General features: G+C 47.2%; 1 protein-coding gene across 1 annotated transcript in view; it reads right to left on the reverse strand.

The window, feature by feature from the left end:
• Nucleotides 1-17,865, reverse strand: part of LOC114628888 (core histone macro-H2A.2) — a 43,295-nt gene extending 25,430 nt beyond the window's left edge. The window contains exon 1 of the mRNA XM_028776864.1: nt 17,714-17,865. The gene's annotated coding sequence lies outside the window, so the exon portion shown is untranslated. The remainder of the gene's footprint in view (nt 1-17,713) is intronic.
• Nucleotides 17,866-23,000: the final 5,135 nt, after the last annotated feature.

Here is a 23,000-nt window from a genome sequence, read left to right on the forward strand (position 1 = left end):
TGGTGACACAAGATGATGTTGAATACTGAAAATGTCCATGATTTCTGCATCCGTGCTGGCTGAAGCTGCTGACCTCACACACGTCTTGCGAGTGCGCTCTGAGCCCGTGGAAACCAGAACTGCAGGTTGGAAGTGTGAACATCTGACAAGTTGAGTAGGAGGGGTCAGGGGCCGGGACATGCAGGGAGCACCAGCTGTCACTGGCACTGTCCTAGGAGCTGGGCACTCAGGACAATATTAAATGTCCCGGCCATCTCACTGTGGTTGTGTAAGTCAGCGGGTGGTGCTCAAATGCACAAGCAGGAGGCTTTGCGCACCCCTATGTTGTTGGCTTCAACCCCTGGAACCTCTTTGTACAGCAGGGAAGGTGGGTCATGGCTAATGGCGTTTCGCTCATACATTCTAATTTTTTTTTTTAATAAAATACACTTTCATATAGTTTTGGTCAAGAAGTTTAACCTCTAAATGAAGTCAGTTCTAAACTATTCAGAGAGGCTGATGGTGGAGGTGTCCACCTGTAATCCCAGCTCTCCTCAGGTGGAAGCAGGAGGATTAGGAATTTAAGCCCAGTTTCACTCATGTATGTATGTATGTATGTATATATGCATATATGTATGTATACATATGCATGCATATGTATACATTATATATGTATGTATATATGCATTTGTATATATGTATGTGTATATGTATATATGTATGAATGTATATATGCATGTATGTATATCTGTGCATATATATATATGTATTTTATATATATGTGTATACACACACACACACGGAGTTCAAAGCTGCTCTGCATTACATGAGACCATGTCTCAAACAAACCAACCCTCCAAACAAACACATAAACAAAACACCAAACAAAACTATACCCCCTCAATCAGTTCAGGGTCAGTTCAGGTTTACAAAGATGCACAGTGAACCCACTAAGCCAATTACACACTTTTTCAGTCACTGTTACATGAACCTCCTGCCCCGCCCCCAAGGGTTAGTAAGTCTGGTTGCCGAGGAAACCAACTGAAAGGCCAACTGTAGAATAAAACATATCCTGTGGATATGCTGTGTGCCAAATGGACAGAAACACCCCACATACAAACACACCTATACCCCCCCCACACACACACATCTTTCTAACACAAACCAGAATAGTTAGGCTTGTAAGATAACACTACCTCGGGACTCCCCAGGATGAATCAAGACAAGTCAGGCCCTGCCCTAAAAGGAGAAATTAGGATTGGTAATAGCAGAAAAACAAGTGACTTTAGGGGGACTTTAGGATGCTTAAAATACTCATGAGGACAAATTAGCCGAGTAGGGAAACTGGAGGTGAGACGCCACAGGGAAGTTGGTTCTAGACTGCGAATGGCTGCTAACTGCAAGACTCCCGCCAGCAGCTACAGACTTCCTGTTAGTCACAGCTTGGCACAGAGCAGGGGGAAGCAGGGCAAGGTGAGATCTGTCTGTGAGAGGCCCTCCTTATAGGCTTTACCTAGGACCAGAGGGTTCTTGGTGTTAGGGAACATACCTTCTTAGACGGGCTGCTACCTCTAAGCAGCCCGATGCCTCTGAGCAGTTGGAATTTGAGGGCTGAGACAACTTGCCTATTGCTAGAACCTACAGGTAAAGTAAGGGGCAGGGGGCTTCTGGGAGTTGGCAGGGTCCCAAATTCACCAGGAAAGAGAACCTCTCAATTCCTGACCTCTGGAAAGCCCCTGCATCTTGGGATCACCCCTCCCCTGTGCTTATTCCCACCCTGGAGAAATCACCCTAACTTCTGCCTTTGCCAGGATTCCTCACTCCACTCTTGGAAAGAGTGAGGAGTTCAAAGTTTGAGTGAGCTTGTACCCACAGCTTGTGAAATTAAGTCTGGGGTGGGTGGGTCTACCGTCTACAGCAATGGTTCTCAATCTGTGGGCTGCAGACCCAAGGACCATCAGAAAACATAGCTATTACATTATGATTTGTAACAGTAGCAAAATTAACAGCTACAAAGTAGCAATGAAACTAATTTTATGGTTGGGGCTCAGCACAACAGGAGGAATTGTAGGAAGTCTTGAGAACCACTAAGCTAGAAAGAAAGAGCCATTAGTGGGAAGATCCATTGCTATCTGACTAATAATAGTTAAAAGTTTACACTTGTTTACGGTCCGCTCTCAAACAATCTGGCTCCTGCCTGGCATGGCTTTTGGATGACAATCTACTCTGTTTGTTTATGTATTTGAAGAAAACCCTGGGTTGACTAAGAGCTCAATGTGAAATGAAATTGACCTCCCAGGGTCCCCTGGGGCTCCCATTCTCCAGGCTACACATGGGGGGTCCCTTAATGAACTTCAAGAAAGTCCTGATGTAAAAACACATCTGGTTTGTCCATAGCTGAAAGACCAGCGGCACTGACTCTTATCACAAAGGGGCACTTTGACCAGGATAGTTGTAAGCATACCCGCGGGCAACCAGGAAAACTCAAAGAACGTCACTTGGGAGTATGCTGGGAAGGGAACCTGAAAGTCTATTGTTCTGGTATTGGGTCCATAAGGGCACTTATTAGATTTTGTAGATAATTCAGGACAAATAATAAGTTATAGCCCTCCCTCAATCACAGGCAATAGACTCGATGGGCCTAGTCCAGTAACTACTGTATTTCACGGACTTTATGGTGAACCTTTGTTTTGAATGTATTTGCTGTGTGTGGGTGGAAACAATGTGTCATCACGGTATCAATGAGACACAGTACTTCTGGGTTATTTGTTATTGTGCAGGAAACTGTATAGATGTTGTGAAATTTATACCTCCCTGTCCTTAAATGTTTTCCATGGTATCATAATAAAGATAGTAACTTCAGGGACACAGTGGAAGCTTCTAGAAGCACTCTGGGAAAGCTGAGGGAGTTTCTGGTGTCAGCTGGGTGTGGTCACTTTTAGCTCATCATGGCGGGGGTCTTCAGATGATCTTTTCTTTCAATTTTTCTTCCTTTCTTTGTGTGTGTGTGTGTGTGTGTGTGTGTGTGTGTGTAAGGGTTTATTTGTGTACAAGTGTGTGTGTGTGTGTGTGTGTGTGTGTGTGTGCATGTGGAGAACAGAGGTCAACACTGGTCATCTTCCTCAATTACTCTCTATCATACTTTTTGAGACAGGGTCTGTCACTTAACCCAGAGCTCCCCAGACCAGGCCAGGCTGGCTAGTGGATGAGCTCCACAGATCCTCTGTCTTCACTCCCCCAGTTCTGAGATTACAGGCATACATTACTGCGCCTGGCTTTTTACATGGGTGCCGGGGCCATAACGCAGGTTCTCATGCTTGGTAGTTAAGGATGTTACTGAGTGAGCCATCTCTCCCTCCCGCCCCAAGTGTCTTCCTTTCCTGCCTGTGGCAAAGTGGGGTTCTTGAATTGTAGCTGTCAATCAGTGGTTCTCAGTCTGTGAGTTGCTACCCCCTGAGGGTTTCGTATCAGATACTCTGGACATCAGATGATGAACATTATGGTTCAGAACAGTAGCGATGTTACAGTTACGAAGTAATTTTGTGGTTGGGCGTCACCACTGTGTGAGGAACTGTATTAACGGGTTGTAGCATTAGGAAGGTTGAAAACCATTGCTATAAATCAAACTGCCAGGTAAAGGTTAATACAGAAGGAGAAGGAGGCTGGCAGCATCCAATCCAATTCTACAGCTTGAGAGTGTGTAGAGCACCCAACAAGTGCATGTGTCTTATTCATCACTCACTGTGGTTACGGCATACATGCTTATTAAATTCTTGGGGCTTAACCATGTACTAAATGGAGCAAACATGCCTTTCTTTTTATAGCAGCCTCCCTGGGGCCCCTGGGAGCTATGGAAGTCTTGGGTTTCTGTGTCAGGCTCAGCATCCACCAGCATAAACATGTCTAGACAAGCCTCGGCTTACAATGGCTCTTTGATTTATTTTATTTTTATTTTTTTTTGACTTGACAGATATGTGACAATTTCATTTGGAAATTGAATCTTGCATGCAGGCAATAATACAGTTCGACGCTCTCTTGTGTTGCCGGGCTATAGTGAGCTACAGTTCCCAGTTTGCCATGTGGTCACAGGGGCGAAGAAACCAGTTCTGCGAAGTGTACTGTGCGGCTGAGCTGGGGCTCTGGGGAGGGCAGGCGACTACAGTACCTTTCCACATGGGCTATCTCCAACTCGCTATAGGACTACTGGAACCTAACTCTACTGTAAGATGACAGACACCTGTAGTTATGTCTTGTTCAAGGTGCTAAGTAAGGATGGAAGCCAGGGTACCACGTGTACTAAGCAAGTACCCTACCACTGAGTAGCACCCCAGCCCCATGGCTCTGTTGCCTGTGGGCTTCTGTATTAAAGACGCCCTTTTAAAATACATACTATGTCATTAGTACTGACCTCATTGTCTGGAGTCCTGTAAGTCAATAAGGCATTGGGTAATCAGTGTGGAGAATCCTCCAAGAGCTCATTAAGGAGTCACCTCTTGGTAACAGACAGAGACCATGACAGGAAACAACAGCCAATCAAAGTACATATAGACTGTGGATCCCAGTCCCAGCGAATATACCTATAATACAATTCCTGCACCTAAGGCTCGGGTGGGAATTGTTGCGGGAGTGGGCAGAGAGACTGTAAGAGCCACAGTCGTGCCTCCTATGGCTAGCAGAAGTCACAACCATGACGTCTCATCAGTATGATTACGTTAACACAGCCGGAACAAGGACAACACCAAGAGACATTCGAAGTGGGAGGCGGGAAGATGGAGAGGCCTCAACCCTACACAAAGGACCACAGGCCTCTAAGGGATGCTGAGGGCAGAAGAAATGGTCTTCCCTAGGGAAGTTATCCAGTACCAAATGGAAAGCCCTGGAAGTCCTAAAAAGACACATATAATAGCCATTATACAGACTAAGTAGGTTGTATTTCTGCATTTAGGACGACATATGCACGCACACACGTATCAACAATAATAGAAGCGAGGCCATGAATTTGAAAGAGAACACGGTGAAGGGCAAACAGGAGGGTGTAGAAGAAGGAAAGGGAAGAGGAAATGATGTAATTATATCATAGTCACATAAAAAAATTAGGGCTGGAGAGGTGGCTCGGTGGTTAAGAGCACTGGCTGCTCTTCCAGAGGTCCTGAGTTCAATTCCCAGCAACCACACGGTAGCTCACAACCATCTGTAACAGGGTTTGGTGCCCTTTTCTAGTGTGCAGGCACACATGTTGGCAGAACATGGTATACATAATAAATAGATAAACCTTTAAAAAATTAATAGGAACGATCTCACTCTCTTCCCATTCTTAAATGAAAATGACACTTTTGAGCTGGGTACACCAGCTGGTATACAAGTGGGTGAAAGGTGGACATCACTGGCTCCAAAGTGAGTTCCAGGCCAACCTGGGCTACTTGATAGCTTGCTTCTACAAAACTGGGGGTCTGCGAGATAGCTCAGTGGCTGGAGGTGCTTGCCACAAAGTTTGACAATCAGAGTTCAAGCTCTCATTTCCAGCATGCAAATAAACAAGTACACAAATAAATGTGATAAACAGTTGTTAAAAACAGAAGAAAAAAGAAAAAATCTTGCCAGGCAGTGGCGGCCGCACACCTTTAATCCCAGCAATCAGGAGGCAGAGGCAGGGGGATCTCTATAATTGAAGCCAACACGGTCTACAAAGCTCCAGCCAAGGATTATAGAGAGAAATCCTGTCTCAAAAAAAAAAAAAAAAAGAAAAAGAAAAAAAAAAGACAATTTTCAAAGCAGTTACACTTCTTCCAAAAGGTATTTATTTTTTTCTATGTTACTTCTTTAAACAAAAAAGAATTTTTTTATGAGTATGAGTGCTTTGTCTATATGTGTGTGTGTGAACCATGTGTATGCAGTCCCTACAGAGGCCAGAAGAGAATGTTAGATACCCTGGGACTGGAATTACAGACACTTTTGTGAGCTGCCATGTGGGTGCTGGCGATTGGACCAAGGTCCTCTGGAAGACCACCTCGTGCTCTTTGCCACTGAGCCATCTCCCCAACCCTCTTATTTTGCTCTATTTGCGACGGGGTTTTGGTGTGTGTGTGTGTGATTGTGTGTGTATACCGAACCCAGGCACTCAGTAATGCTAGACAAATATTCCACCAATGAGCTACACCCTCAGCATCCTCAGCTGGTGGCTATTAAAAAAAGACTAGAGTCAGGAAAGAGAAAGGATGGTGCTAGCTGTAATTGCTGCTGCCATCAAATCCCAGGTCATGTCTGTTCATGTGTCTTGCAAAAGAACCTAAGATCCTAATGCTGTTTAAAGTATTCTTTTGGGATCCTTTGCTTCAGAACCATACAAGTCAAAATTCCCCTGTGCTATCTGAAAGCAGGAAATAAAAAAAACAAAACAACCTTTAAATACTGTTTTCTGAGACATTTTCCAACATGAAAATGAAGCACTGTCCCTGGTGGGTCAGTGGACTGTGTTACATTGCGCTGGCACCTGTGGCATTTCCCACCTCCGCGCTCCAGAAGAGTGTAGATTGTAAATATTTATGGAAAAAAAAAAACCGAAGCAGACGCCACTGGGATGTAGCTGTCTCTGTCAGTCCATAGCTGTCCTCTGAGAGAGTCAGATGAGATAAAATGGAGCTAAATGGGACATAAATGAACTCGATATAAAAATATTAACTATATGCAACACTGTGTTTTAGAGGGTATGAAATAGGAAACGGCGCCTCGTGACAGCTCCCCGCCTAATAGAGTGCTAACATATTTTGGTGTCTTACTCTTGGGTGCTGTATTGAGATAATAATAGTTGGTTAGCATTATTCTGTAGCTGTGAAACCCATTTTCAGTGATACCAGCTAAATCACTAGCTCTATTACACTTCCATTTAGGGACTCCAAGGGCAAGCGATTACGGCACAAGTAATACTTTCCACGACATTTCGTCTTTTGAGTGACTGAGAACAGTCAATAATTTCACCATCCCATACGTTAAACCACGGTAACCATTTATCACGTAAAGAGCAACACCAAATGCAGTTTTATCAAACGACACGAGGGTCAAATTAACCACATTAACCAACCATGCACATGAAAACCCAGCATTAGCCCAATTGATTCAAATTATACTATTGGAAAACAAATCACTCCCCTTTTTTTAAAAAAACTGCATTTCCATTCATGCAGTGGAGTGGGAAGCTCACGTGCTCTTTGTAATTCAGAAGCAGAGAAGGTGGGCCACCTGGGTCATTCCAGCGGATGTCAAAAGAGATGAGGCCCACGCGAGTGGATTTAAGAGTTCTTCAAGAGTTGAGGGCATTGTAACTCGCGCTAGCTATGTATATTTATATGTAACTTATACTGTGGGTGCGTGCGTGCGTGCGTGCGTGCGTGCGTGCGTGCGTGTGTATGCACCTCGAGTGCGCAAACACGAATGTAAGTTTGTGGGTATGTGTGCACAAAAATACACATGGAAGGCAGAGGTCACTTCCAAGTCTCTTATCAGGAGCCAAGTGTCTTGTTTTTTGAGACATATGTGGTCTCCTGGTCTGGAGCTCACCTATGTGAGGAGGTGGCTGGCCAGCACGCCCGCCCCAGGGATCCACTCAGCTCACCTCCCAAGCACAGAGATTATATGCTTGTACACGCCACCAAGCCAATTTTTTTTTTTTAAAGATGTATTTACTTTTATTTTATGTGTTTGGTCTGCATGTATCTCTATGCAACATGTACATGCAGTGCCTATGGAAGCCAGAAGAGGGCATCAGATCCCCTGGAACTGGAGTTACAGACAGTTGTGAGCTGCCATGTGGGTGCTGGGAATCAAACCTGGGTCCTCTGGAAGAGCAACAAGTGCTCTTAGGCGCTGAACCATCTCTCCAGTCCCAAACCTGAGTTTTTACGTGGGTTCTGGGGATTAAACTCAGGTTCTTGTGCTTACAGGGTAAGGACTTTACTGACCGAGCCATCTCTTCCAGCTCTATGTGGTGACTTTTAACACATTCATTTTCTTGTCTCCATCAAACCAAAGCTATGGTTTTCTTCAACAAGAGAAAAGCAGATGTTGTTGATGTGTTTATTTCTTCTTAGGTATTCATATGCTGTTTTAATATAAATAACATTTGGCCCTTAATGATACTAGACGGATGAAAGATGACTAATAATTTTATTTGTTTTAAAACCTGAGTTAAAAATGTACCCCAGAAGAAAGCCAATCAGAAAACGCACCAGTTTGCCTTTTGGATGTATTTCCTTAGCATGTGTGCTTGGGGGCTGTGATGGTTTGTATATGCTCGGCCCAGGGAGTAGCACTGTTAGAAGGTGTGGCCCTGTTGGAGTAGATGTGGCCTGTTGGAGTGGGCGTGGCCTTGTTGTAATAGGTGTGACCCCGTGGGAGTGGGCTTTGAGACTTTCATCCTAGCTGCCTGGAAGCCAGTATTCTGCTAGCAGCCTTCAGATGAAGATGTAAAACTCTCAGCTCTTCCCGAACCATGCCTGCCTGTAATATTGCCATGTTCCTGCCTTGATGATAACAGACTGAACCTCTGAAACTGTAAGCCAGCCCCGATTAAATGTCCTTATAAGAGTTGCCTTGGTCATGGTGTCTGTTCACAGCAGTAAACCCTGACTAAGACAGGGGTATATGCCATGGCATGTGTGGAAATCAAGAGGAAAACTCTATGGAGTCCTTTGTTTCCTACTTCCCTGAAGCTCTGCTCATCAGGCTTGTATAGGGTAAGTGCCTTTACCCACTGAGTCACCTCACTAGCCCCAGTCTACTTATTGATGAAAAACAAAAACTAAAAAACCAACCAATCAAACAAACAAAACCCTCTGTGTGTTTAGCCTAGTGCCTGCCTTTTTGTTCTTTAAGGATGACAAATGGGAACTGTGGACTAACTGTCCCGTTTTCTCAAACTCTGACTGATTTCAATTAGTAATGGAGTTTCTTGCGAGCAGCATCCTCTGGGCTTCTCCAAGAAGGGGACTGGTGTTATCTGAGCCAAGATAAGTTGCTCAAGGGATTGGAATGAGGGTCCCAGGTAGCTGGTGATATCTGACCCACCAAGGGTTTCCCCAGACGTGGGACTGTCTGCTCTCAACCAGATAGTCTGAGCTGATAGTCTCTGGAGTGTCCCTCCCCGACCTCATTTCTACTCTCACCCCCTACTCTCCTTCCTTTTCCTCGGAAGTGGCTGGTGGCAGGTAGTGTTTGCAGATTAGTATGTGTGCCCGCTCCCTCCCCCCACCCCACCTCCTCCACCTCTTCCCTATTCCCTACACAAAAAGGCAGGCAGGAACTAGACAAAACACTTTGAGGGTTTTTTGTTTTCTATCAATAAATGTTAGCACTGTTACAACAGTGAAGCTTCTACTGTTCTTATCATACCATTCTCTCTGTGGTCTCAGGGAGACCCAATGGCGGTAGAGCACTGGATTATTTCTCAACGACTACCTGCGGGTGGTCCTCAGGCCAATCAGTAGAGTCTTTAAAACTCCTCTTTGGCTTGCACCAAAGCTTACAGGAGCTTTCATTATAGAACAAGATGGGTGAGGGCCGGGAAGGGGAGCCAGGTGCCTGGAAACCTGCTCCAGACTCTGTGCGAGTTCCACCTGGTAACATTGTGTCTACTGACCTTAGCAGCTTCCTCCAGAAAAGATGTTCCACAAAGATACGCCACAGAGGATCCTATTACAAATGCTGACACTGGGAAAAGCCAGGCACATGCCCAGAACTTACTTTTGAAGTCACTGCTAGGTTGCTTTTGATAATTGCTGAAAAAGAAAACTGACTTCAGGGCTGGAGAGATGGTTCATTGGTTAAGGGCACTGACTGCTCTTCCAAAGGTCCTGAGTTCAATTCCCAGCAACCACATGGTGGCTCATAGTCATCTGTAATGGGGTTTGATGACCTCTTTTGGTGTATCTGATGACAGCTACAGTGTACCCATATACATAAAATAAATAAATACATCTTGAAAAAAAGAAAGAAAAGAGAACCAACTTCATTGAGCACCACAACAGCCTTGTCTCCACCCACCACGATGGTGATACACTTTTGTCAGTCTAAGAACAGAAAAGGTAAACTTTCCGTTTAGGGCAAATATTCCATTTAGGGCGATGGCTCAATTTGCAAGCGTGAGGACCAGAGTTTGTATTCCTAGCACCCATGTAAAAAGTCAGATGCTGTGGTATGAGTCCATAATTTCTTGCATGGGGAGATATAGGATACAGAAGAATCCTTGGGACTCACTGGCTACCCAGCATAGCCAAATTAGAAAGATCCGAGAATTTTTCTTAAAAATCAGGTGGTGGTGGGATGGAGAGATGGTTTAGCAGTTAAGAGCACTGACTGCTCTTCCAGAGGTCCTGAGTTCAATTCCCAGCAACCACATGATGGTTCACAGCCATCTGTAATGAGATCTGATGCCTTCTTATGGGGTGTCTGAAGACAGCTACAGTGTACTTACATATAATAAATAAATAAATAAATAAATCTCTGAGCTGGAGTGAGCAGGGTGGAGCGAGCAGGGGCTGGAGTGAGAGGGAGAAGGGAAGGGGGAAAATATCAGGTGGTGGGCCGGGCACAGCTACACATGTCTACAGGGGGTAGGGGGAGGCGGACACAATCAGATCCCTAAATTCAAGAACATCTCTCTGAGTTCAAGAACAGCATGGTTTACAAACTGGGTCCCAGGCCAGGGAGGACTATATAGAAAGATCTGGTCTCAAACAAACTAGAACCAGGCGTGGTAGCACATGCCTTTAATCCTAGCACTTAGGAGGCAAAGGCAGTTGGATCTCTGAATTTAAGGCTAACCTGGTCTACAGAGTGGAGTCTAGGACAGCCAGGGCTACACAGAGAAACCCTGTCTAGAAAAACAAACAACCCAAACCAACCCAAAAATCCAAAAGCCATGGAGCCAGGGCTGGGGCTGGAGCGGAGCTGGGGCGGGGCTGGGGGCAGGGGCGGGGCCGGGGTGGGGCCAGGGTTGGGGTTGGGGCTGGTAAAGGCACTTAATGCCAAGGCTGATGACTTGAGTTCCATCCCTGGATCCTAGACGGTGGAAAGAGAGAAAGCCTCCAAGCTGTCCTCTGACCTCTGACGCCTACATACAAACATATGGGCAGATACACACCCACCCCAAATAAATGTTTAAAAAAAAAATTGGTCAGCCTTTGGTCTCCACATACACATACACACATACACCTACACACATGTAATTACATATCACACGGACGTACATGCAGAGTCCTGGGCCCAGGATTACTTGAATTGATTAGGTCTTGACTGAAATTCTTCAAGAATAATCCATTTGCAGCTTTCCTGTGCTGATGGGGACCACACTGGATTATCCTCTGACCCAAACATTTACGCCATCTATCCCGGAAGCTACTGCCTTGACCTCTCCGTAGGCCACCACCACTGCTTAACTTTATGCTTTATTGAGCAGCAAGAGTTGTGGAAAATGTAAGTCACACTGTTCTGTGTATACATCGCTCACAGGATTTCCCAGCAAGCACAGGCCTGGGGTTCGGGAGAATTGGATTTGACCTTACCGTGTTTCTGCCTAATTCTCATGGAAACAACCAAATTGAAGCATACGAATTTATATCTCTAAAAGGACATCTCATATCCAGAAACAACCCTCAGATCTTGAGGCAGACTGAGTGTGCCAACCTGACCACCCAAGTATGATCCTTGGCACACATGGGAAAGGAGGCAACTGATTCCAGCAAGCTGTCCTCTGAACTCTACAAACTCTATGTGCACTACAAACTCAGTGGCACGTATGTGCAGTAGCATGTACACACACTGGCATGTGTACACCCACATACATAGAGACACACAATAAATAAATGCTGAAATTAAAAAAAAAATGAACAAGTTAGTGACTCTTGTAACATCAAGAGATTAGCCAAGGTGATGTCCCCTCGCTGGTGGCTCGTGTGTACGTCGGGTCCCTATTTATGTCAAAGCATGGGAATTTTGACCTGAATTACTTACTCCATTCAAGGCCCAAATTGGCAGTGCCAGTCAAATAAATCGGGCAAAGTATGACGGATGCCAGGATGGATAAGTGAACATCGAGGACTTCAGAGACAGTACCAGATTTATCTCACTTAATTCTCTGTGACATGACAGTCTAAAGCACGGCTCTAGGTGACTCTGTCAGACTCTCTTTATCTTTCATTTGTCATGGCCCCAGAGGGGTTTCCTGGCAGTGATGCAATTAAGTTTTATAAATAAAAAATAAAAATTTTCATCCTTCAGAAAAATCTGCAAAAGTCAACACAGAATCAGTAGAGTGTTGAGAGCACTATTTTTTTTTTTTTAAATACACGGATAGAGAGTGCTGGCAGGCTTCCTGGGCTGGAGTCCCTTGACACCTCCTCAGCCTTTCCTTTCTTTTCTGAAGGGCAGGGATAGTCACATCAGCAGTCTGTGGCGCCTCGGTCAGAACTAAAGGCGTTCATTCATATCAAGTTATCAGAATAGAACCTGGCTGGCACTGCCCATGTATTCAACACAGACTTTTAAATTGTTGCATTTCAATTATTACTCTGTCTGTCTGTCTGTCTGTCTATCTATCATCTATCTATATCTTTCTATCATCTATATTTCTATCTACTTATCACTCCATCTATTATCTATCATCCACCCACCCATTTAGCTGTCTGTCTGTCTATCTATCTTTCTGTCTGTGTATCTATCTATCTATCTATCTATCTATCCATCCATCTGACTATCATTGTGTGTATTCATGCAGGTACCATGGGACTCGTGTGGAGTACAGAGATTCCCTGCAGGACCTGGGTCTCCCCTACCGCCACGAAATCAGTCAGGTCACCAGATTCGGTAGCACGCTCTTTGTCACTGAGCTGACTTACTGGCCCTCAACATGAACTCTTTGGTTTGTTTCTTCAAAGGAAGCCATTACAAAAAAAATTTTAAATTATGTTCCTTTATTCACGAATGCGTGTGTGTGTGTGTGTGTGTGTGTGTGTGTGTGTGTGAGAGAGAGAGAGAGAGAGAGAGAGAGAGAGAGAGAGAGAGAGTGCATGCCGCAGATAACAACTTTCAGGAGCCAGGAAAAGTCTTGCCACAGCTACACTGTGTGAAATCTCACCTGGAACCACCCCCACCCAACCCCCCGCCACTCCCTAGTTCCTGGATCTTTCGCCTTCACTCTGTTGGAAGCATCATCTCTTACAACTCCTTGTACAGTGCTAGGGACACAGTTGACATTTAATAAATATTCCTTAAATGAGTGAATAATTTAAAAAAAATGACTTAAATACTTTGCTTTGAACGATTTTTTTCTTTTTCCTAAGTCAAAGACCTCCTCCTCCCTCCCCCTTTAAAAACTTTATGTATGTGAGCACACTGTCGCTGTCCTCAGACACACCAGAAGAGGGCATCGAATCCCATAACAGATGGTTGTGAGCCACCACGTGGCTACTGGGAATTGAACTCAGGACCTCTGGAAGAGCAGTCAGTGCTTTTCAGCCCTTCAAAAGCATTTTCAAAGCCAGCAAGATGGCAAGGTAGGAAAGGGTGACTGTGGCCAAAACCTGCAGACCCGAGGTCTAGTCCCATATGAGGGAGGAGGAAGCCGAGGATCACTGCCTCTTGAAAGTGCTCTTCAGACACCCAAAACAATAACGTGAATATATTTTAAACCTTTTACAAAAGCATTTTTAGATTTCCTCTTTATTTTGTGAAATGAAATATCTTTTCAAATAGCCATCATCCCCTCCAGTTTAATTCCTAAGAGAAATTCCCTGCCTCCCAGCTGCCTCTGGAAACACGGCCTTTCTGTGCTGCCACTGGACTCCCGGGCTCCGGATGCGGCTCAGGTGGCTCAAGTGGCTCAGGTGGAGGAGTGCTGTCCTAGCATCCTGAAGCTCTGGCTTTGAGTCTCAGTGACTGTATGAACTAGGTGAGGGGGGTCCATACATGTAACCGGGGGACCTGAGAGGTAGAAGGGTGAGGATCAGGGACTCAGGAATGATCAGGAAAATCATTCTTGGCCAGAGTTCAAGGCCAGCCTAGGCTAAAATAAAAGAAACACCTACTAGCCCTTTCTTCTTCCTTATTTCCTGCTTTCTGCTAAACTTCCCATGGACCCGTTCAATGAAATGTCTTGGGTGTTCGTTTAGTTCGTCCTTCAATTGGAAGCTGGTAGTCCAGGCCTGAACTCAGCCTTGCTGGGATGTCACATAAAATCCTATTGGAGATGGAGGAGGAGGTGAGGGAGCACCTCTTGCCTCATCTCTCAGCCGCTTCCACCCAATCCTCCCACCTTCTCTAGCAAGCCTAGCCCTGCTCCTCCCTTCCAGTCTGAAATCTCTCTCCTTCCTTTAAATCTTTTGGCACTCAGTGGGTTTTCATCCTCGTTATCCGGTATCATTTCCAAATGACTCACTGTGTGTGCCTGGCCAAGCAATCCACGGATTGACCAATGCGTACAATGCCAAAGGTCACGGTGGCCACAGTAGCTGTGACCCAAGGCTCTTCACAGTCTTTTGACTGCCTTTTTCACACTTTCTACCTATTTACACGGTATTTTTCATTCTACCTATTTACACGGTAGAGAGCCACAGTTTATCTTTTTGTGTGTCTGCAGTTTGCCCCTCTCTTTCTTTATTGATAGCACACCTTGGGTGATCTTTCTCGGTATACACACGCTGACTTTATTCTTTTTTATGGCTGTCTCATATTCCAGAACGAAGGTGCGTGAGGGACTATGTACTATATTCCTTACTATTGGCTGTTACCGGGTTTTCAATGTTGAAACTACCAACGCTCTGCCATGAATGTCTGCACATACAGAGCTCACTGTCTGCTTCAGTAGGATGTATACCAAGAAATGGAGTGCCGGGGAGATGGCTCAGAGGTAAAGGTGCTTGCTCTCAAGCCTGAGAACCTGAATTTGATCCCCAGGACCCACGTGGTGGAAGGAAAGAACCAATTCCAGCAAGCTGCCTTCTGACCTTTACCCGCATGCTATACACACGATAAGTAAATACAACAGTATCAGAAAAAAAAAAACCCTAACTGCTACTTTACAGCATGGACATATTATATATTTAGTAGCCAGGCTCAGGGCTACGGAGACGGCTCCTTGGGCAAAAGCTCTTGCCATCCAAGCATAAAGACCTGAATTCAGATTCTTGAACCTACGTCAAAGTCCGATGCATAGAGTATTTGTAATCCCAGTAGCTCTTCAGAAAAATTTCAGCCACAGTCAGAATTATCACAAGCCCAAGGGCAGAACTGCCAAAAGCTGGTATGGCCTATGTGAAGGATAAAAAAGCAAAGAGACTGTTTCAAACAAGGCCTGGACGGATCCCTGGGATTGTCCTCTGGCCTCTACATGGGCACTATGGCAATGCATCCTTTACACACACACACACACACACACACACACACACACGTAAAAAACAGTGCCTAACTGCCATGCAGTCTTTGTCGACAGGCACACAACCCTAAGCAATAGAAGGTACCCAATTTCCCAGGGGCATAAGTGATAATAACACTTTTGTTTTTCCTTGTGTTGGCTGCATTGTTATTTTAGCATCTCTCCAGGCCTGAAGTGGGATGCTCACAGAGCGCGGATCCCCGGTTTCTGTTTAAGAGTTCATGCCCAGAGAACGCTGGCTGGCTGATCCCCAGCAGATCATCTGTCGTTTTAGCTCATCTCTACAACACACACTTTTTCAAAGGCACTTATCAAGACAACTAACTTTAAGGCTATTTCTTACGAATAATAATAATAAAAAAAAAAACAGTCTTAAGAGAATTCAATTTTTGTACCGGCCTCTCTGTGGGTGTTGATATCTTCCATTTAAAGCTGTCTGCCACAGAATTCACCTCCTGCTTCCCCGGCAGGAGGTAAAGAAAACAGGGTTTGGTTGTCTCAGGTCGTAATCAGCAGGGGGTCTGGCTCGCTGTGGCACAGCAGGCCATAGGCATCCCGTAAGCCCTACCATCAAGGCGGAATACGGATAGGGTCAGAATCTTTCTGGATCCACAGAGGTAAGTAAATGCTTTTCATGGAGTTCTGAAACAGCAGAAGCTGTGAATCACATCTAACGGCTAAGAAGAGTGGATCCAGGTGAGGCAGAACCACAGTAAGGGCAGGACAAAGTGGAGGAGAGGAAGACAGTGTTTTAAGAGGGAATTTGGATGCAAGGACAGAGGTCTTGCTGATATGAGTTATTTTATTAAGATACAATTTCCTACAGAGGGATTCCAATATCTGACTTCCTGCATTTCAGTATTTCTGAAAACTCCAAGGCACCGTCTGCGGGTTCTGGAGTTTTGAGAGTTCTCTTTCAGTCTGGCAGACGAAGCGGACTGGGGACTACGCACAGTTTAGTTTGTTTTGAGACCATATAAGCGAAGACATTTGATTCTGAATAAGGTTTGCTCCCCTCCCCGCTACCACTGAACGGTTTTAATTCAACATAAACAGGCGATGAACCAAGACGGCTGTTCCCCATAGGATTGATCTCGCCCTAGGGCTCCTGGGGTGTATGGCCTCTTCCTGTGATTTCCCCTGAAGCTAGGATTGCCAGCTCACCTGGAGAACTGCTTTCCAGTCTGGGCTACTGGAGATCAGTTCCCACTGCATCCGTCCACTCTTTGGTTTTTTCCACTTGGCCCCTTCCTTACTGCCCTCATCCCAAGAGAACCACAGCCCAAATGCTGCAGTAATGGCCACCCGTGGCTCATTTGAAGCCCAGGCACAATCAGTAATGCTGAGATCCTGAAGAAGGAGGCTCAATTGGCGTTGGGGGGCGGGGGTGGGGTTCGATACCCCTTTGGCCATTGTTGAGAGGAACAAAGAGGGCAGGAGCTGAGGGCGCCCCCAAGAGGAAAGGCGTGTAAAGCTACTCTGGGGAGCCATCCTAGGCTAGCGGGGCTGGAAAGCAGTGCACCTGGATGGCGCTCTGGCAACCGGGGAGGCAGGGCTGACTCCTACCCGCGGCCTCGGCTGCCGCCTTTTCCTGACTTGACTTTGACCCCCCTCTTCTTGATATTGTTATTATTATTATTTTCCCGCGCAAATTAAGCAGCTGGGACCGGTAGGGCGAGCCGTTTAGGGGCCGCCATTTGCCGGTGGAAGCACCGATCGCCCCGGAAAGGGAACCGGAGGGGAGTGCTCGGCCCCGCGTCCTCCTCCTCCGCGGCGCCCGCAGCATCCCGGCTCCGCGCCCGCGCCGCCCGGGCGTCTCTGCGTCCTCCTCCATTGTCAGCCCCGCGCCCAGCTCGGCACCCCGGAGGCCCTGGTCGCGCGCCCTCGGCCCTGGCGAGCCAGCGTCCCCCTCCCGGTCCCCTAGGCGCCCGGGCGCCTCCCTCCTCCCTCCCCCTCGCCCCGAGCTCCGCATCCTCGAAGCCCAGGGCTCCCGGCACCGCCAGCCGGGCCGCGGGACCCCGGATTTTTGCATCCTCCCTGCTTGGCCCAGGGTGCCCCGGCCCCTCGCCAGCGGCGGGCATCGCGCGGCGTCTTCGGCAAACCCCCCTTTTATCTCCCGAGGAAGCAAGTTGGGCAGATCGATTTATTAATTTCTGTGGCAGAGGTGGGTCGGTGACCGGGGTGCGCCCACAGGGCTGCAGCGGGGAGGCGCCGTGGCTCCCTTCGGCCCCTGCACTGCCCGGGCAAGAGGGTTTTGTTTCCAGACCCCCGGCGCCCCCCGAAACAATGATGCCACGGGCATGGCGGGCTCACCTGGTGCTGCACCGCGGGCTCCGGGCGCCCGGTGGCCTAGTGCGCGCCAATCCCGGCCGCAGGTTCGGCCCGCGTGCCGCCGGTACCGGGCAGGACCCTGCCTTTCTTGGGGTTGTATCTGTGCGTGTCAATGGCGGCAAGCGGCAGTTCTCCGGGCCGCGGATAGTAGCGGGGGGAGGAGGAGGAGGGAGAAGGGATTGCTCCTTCTCCACATAACCACCTCTAGGAGGAGTCGCTCAGCCTCATCCCCCGCCAGCCCAGGCTCCGCGACGGGTCCGGGGGCTTTCGTGGGGCTTGATGAGCTATTGTCCTTCTGCAGTGGAACCACCGGGCCTGCGCCTCGCGGAGCTGTTGGCTGCGAGGATCTCGCTTCCCTAGAGCCCGGCACGAAGGCCTTGTGGTCACCAGCCACAGCAGATAGCTCGACCCACCTTTGCTGGGAGTAAGAGGTGTGGGCGTTCATCTGCCCGTTACGAGATGAGAAGGTGAATACACACCACACACACACACACACACACACACACACACACACACACACACACGCCACCTTGGATGCAGCCCTGATCTGAAAATATTACCAAACACATTACTGTGTCGCGCATGGCGCCAAAGGAACCGAGAATTTATACTGGTGATCCGCTATCCAGATGTGCATCTTGGTGGATGAAGACCGTGTGTCCCAGCATCATTTAAAAACTGGGTTGCTTTAATTTGACATCTCCCAACCGTTACTGAGGTTAAGCACAAAGAGAAGTGTCTGAAGAAGCAATTTTTATTAGTTTCGGGAAAATTCATTGTGATGGCAGTGCACTGGACAATATCAGGTGACACTGGGCATATGTAGTTGCTTGGTCCCTGATGAAAAACCATGCTGTCTTTTGTACTCTGAAGCTTGTCAAAGGCACATGACTCTAGGGCCAGTCACCATAAGCATTAGCTTGAATGGACCGTCCAGGTAGCCTCAGATTTCTCCTGGATGAATCAGAGGACTCTGAGAGGGAACCTTCTGATCGCTACAAAAAAAAAAAAAAAAAAAGTAAAGCCAAAGTCTTCAGCATTGACCGAATGGACGTTGCCCAAACCTGTGACCTTTTGTGTGTGTGCTTGCTGCCACAAACTATACTTGCATCTGTGTACGCAGTGGGACAGGCAGTGGGGCACTTTGGGGGCACTGAAGGCCTGTGGTTGCCTGCATAGAGAGAAGTTAACTACCCAACCACCCTCGCCATTTTATCAAGCCGACAGCTGGCAATTATAGACAGTGCTTTCCATTGAGAATGTATATTTTAAGCTTGAGTGTTTTGCTGAGAACCAGCCATCTCTTCTCTCCTCACAAACCGTGCATGGTTCGTTCTGCTGTAAACATATCTCCCGTGGTAGGGACCCCACAGTATGAGAGAGGGGACCACAGCCTTGAATCTCCTACATAAACCCCTTATGCTTTCTGGGGATGGCCCTCCTTCCTGTCTTTTGTTTTGGAAATCCTTACCAGGCCAGAAGCTCAGACAGGACACAGTCCTCTTTGCAGAGACGTGTGTTTCCAGGATTTCAAATGGCTGCTGAGATGTCTCCTAGTGGCATCTCTGCACATTCCTAGAGGGAGTACCCATTTTTCTTATTAAAAGTAAAATGAAATAAAATAAGCATTCAAGATGGTTCTAGCACCTTGCAGGAGAACTTGGCAATCACTCCCAGGCCGAAATCGGCCAGCTTCACAGAAATGTAATGAATTATTCACTGGAACATAATAGTCACATTCTTTGCAATTTCTACTAAAAATGATGGTATATGTGGCTAGGCATGGTGGCACGTGCCTTTAATCCTAGCACTTGGGAGGTAGAGGCAAGCAGATCTCTATGAGTTCAAACCCAGCCTGGAGACCCTATATCAAAAAAAATGCCATGTTAATATGATTAAGTTTTATTTCATTTTGATTTTTTTCTTCTTCCTTTCTTCCCTTTGTATTTGAGACAAGGACAGGGTAGACCAGGCTGGCTTGAAGACTGACAATGTAGACCAGGCTGGCTTCAAAGCTACAGAGGTCTGTCTCTGAGCACTGGGATCAAAACTTGTGCCACCATGCCCGACTTCCTTTTCTCTTCTTTCCTTTCTTTTGACATAGTCTCAAGTAGCTCAGGCTAGCCTTGTACTTGCTGTGTAGCCAGGGACGATCCTGATCCTTCTGTCCCTAAATTCAGGGGTTATAGGCTGGATTTGTATCACTCCTCTGCAACTTGTCTCAACTAGTGTTTGATTATATACTATCCAGAGAAAGGATGCAGCTGAGAGGTGTTAGTCCGTTTCTACAAATACAGAGGCTCTTCCCATTTAAGCTGCAGTTGCATCTCTGTGAGCCAGTACAAGCTGAATAAGACATTAAGGCTGAGCACAGTGCCCGGTGGCATACTGGTATCCTTTTGTGCCCTGCTCACCTGGCTGACTTGGACTAACGGCTCTTCATCCCTCTCAGCATCCCACAAATACGCACCTACCGCCCGAGCATCACTGATCCAGACGTGGAGATTCAAAACTCCAGGAATGGCTTCTACTGAATGCTGCCGCTCTCCGGCCGTGGTAAAGCTGAGAAACTGGAAGTTGGGGACCAGCTGTAAATGATGCAGTCACTCAGAGTGTGTGTGTCACGGTGTTCATCAACTCCACGATACACTGTGTTTAGCAGCAGCGTCAAAACACAGATAGATTCGATGGCCCAGCCAAGGCCAATCAGCAAACCATAGACAAAGAGCATTCATAACATGTGGAGAGACCCAGCCAATGCAGTCTCTACAAGCTCCAAAATTTTCAAGAAATATAGGGGACAGATGTACAACTTCCGATGTACAGATGATGTTCAATAGGTGATAATATTAGGTTTTAACACAGAACCAGAAATCTACCACCGAGAGCTATCTATTCTTATTATTTAGAGCGGTTTCCTGCCAAGGGAAACATTCTTTCCAAAGGGCGAGCTGGGGTGGGGGGAGCGGGCGGGCGCTGGGGAGGGGGCTCATCAGACTCTGCGGAGTAAACAAACCCGACATGTCTGGGAAAGTTGAAACTTTCAAGATTCAGCAAGGCCTCTCTCCAAGGTTATAGAAACAGTTAACAACTTGGAGGCAGGAGATACTGACCAACTGCCTTGCAGAGATACTTCTCTGACCTGTTGTGTGGCCTGCATGTTGGGCAGAGAACTCTAGGGTTGCAGCCTTTGTGAAGGTTCGCTGGTGTGGACTTTTTGGTGATGTAGCTGCTTTTGAGTCAGTCCTCTACGCACCCCGTCCCCATACTCCTGTTAGTGACCCTAACAGTTCATTGGTTGGCCAAGTTTGACTTTAGTGTAATTGTTACTAATTGTTCCTTGGATCTGTCCAGGGTTCCCTTCCTGGGATAAATAGACACCTACTGCCCCACCCCTACCCATGTGTGTGTGTGTGTATTGTGTCTCCCCAGGAAAATTCTTTCACACAACAGTGTATAACTAGTCTACATTTGAAACAATCTACAGACAGGGATGCGTTCCAGTGGTAGGATGTTTGCTTATCTTGCCCGAGGCCCTGGGTTCACTCTCGGTGCCTCTTCCTCTCCACCCCCCACCCTCACCCCCCACCCCCCGCCCCGACCCAGTGCTACAAAACCACAGGACAATTAATTATTGATGGGACCATAAATTTAAATCTAGAGGGCAGGCTAGCTCAGGGAGCCTGCTGTCAAGGAAGGTGTGGAGTCACAGATAACTTGAACCCATCCTTACCGGCTCCATGTGAGTCGCACTGAGCCGTGCCCGGCACCTCTGCTAACTCACTCGATCCTTGCAGGCGTTCCATGATCTAAGGCAGAGAGTAAGTGAGAGGTGGCATCTGATTCACACTCGGTTGCCACCTTAACTGGAGGTCATGGGAGTACATTCAAGCCAAGGGAGTTTAGCACTCGGGTCCTTTGATTGACAGTCTCTTGGATCCTTCCCAAGCTGTATCCTCAAGAGTCCTCACGTAGGAGGTGGGTTGCTGACAGTTTTCATTGGGAACATTTTCTTAACCCTTGACCTGTGTGTGTCTAACGTGATGAATCCATGTATTGATTCTGAGTTGAGGCCATTAGTGACTGGGGTGTGTAGGGTAGAGAGCTAAGGGGAAAACACCCTGCCCCTGGCTTAGCAAGACTTGGTGTTGGCTGTTGATGCCAACTTAAAGGTGGCTTTCCCTGCCATGTAGAGACTCCTCTTGTAGACCCCCCCGCCCACCCTTGGAGACCTCCAACCACCAGGCTTTACTCCCACACTTCTCTGGTGGCCAGGCCTGAACCCTTGAGGCCTTAGTGGCCAGCTCTCAACCCCCAGGAGCTCCAATGACCAGGCCCCACCCACAGACATTCCTGAAGTTAGCCATTCCCAGCAACCTCCTACCCCACCCCCAACCCCCAGAGTGGCCAGGCCCTGCCCTACAGAAAAAAAAAAAACCCACCAACCCCTGAGTCTGCCTCACGGTCAGGCCACATAATCCCTCCAATCCCAGGCCACCTTGGAAAGCTCTGTCTCTGCCCCAAGAAACACTATATAAATCCTGTCTTTGGCTGGATTCTCTGCTGCTTCTCACCTGAGCAAAGGCAGCCACCTTTCTGGTTTTTTCCTCTCCCAATAAATCTTTTGTTTGAGGTTTGCTGTGCAGTGTGACTTTGTGAGATTCCTTAGCTTGAACTGCCAGGATACCTTTCCCATATGAGCTGTAACGCTTGGAAATCCCTGCCTCCCCCCATCATGGTTTAACAGCCAAACAATGTTTCAGAGTTAACTGTCAAGCCATGCTTTCAGCCAAACCCTGCTTTTCTACTAGCCCACTGCGCATGCTCCAAAGACCCTATAAAAGCCCGCCCTTCTGCCCAGTCCTTTGCCGTCTCTTTGCATGTTCGGAGGCAGCTGCCATTTTGTTCTTCCCAATAGATCTCTTGTGTGAGGTTTGCTGTGTGTTGTGACTTTGTGGTATTGCTTGGCACCCGATTGTCAAGACACCCTTGTGCCAGAAAAAAAAAAACAAAAAAACCCGTGTTGTGACTCAGAGAGGCTCTCCCGGTGCCTGTGCTCCCTCCTGGGGTCTGAGCTTGCCTTAGTTTGGGTTTTATAGCTATGAAGAACCACCATGACCAAGGCAACTCGTATAAAGGCAAACATTTAATTGGGGCTGGCTTACAGGTTCGGAGGTTCAATCTATTAACATCATGGCAGGGTGCATGGCAGCATCCAGGCAAACGTGTGGAGAAGGAGCTGAGAGTTCTACATCTTGATGCAAAGGCA

Source organism: Grammomys surdaster, unplaced genomic scaffold, assembly GCF_004785775.1.
Source record: "Grammomys surdaster isolate TR1022 unplaced genomic scaffold, NIH_TR_1.0 273, whole genome shotgun sequence".
NCBI classification, from domain to species: Eukaryota; Metazoa; Chordata; class Mammalia; order Rodentia; family Muridae; genus Grammomys; species Grammomys surdaster.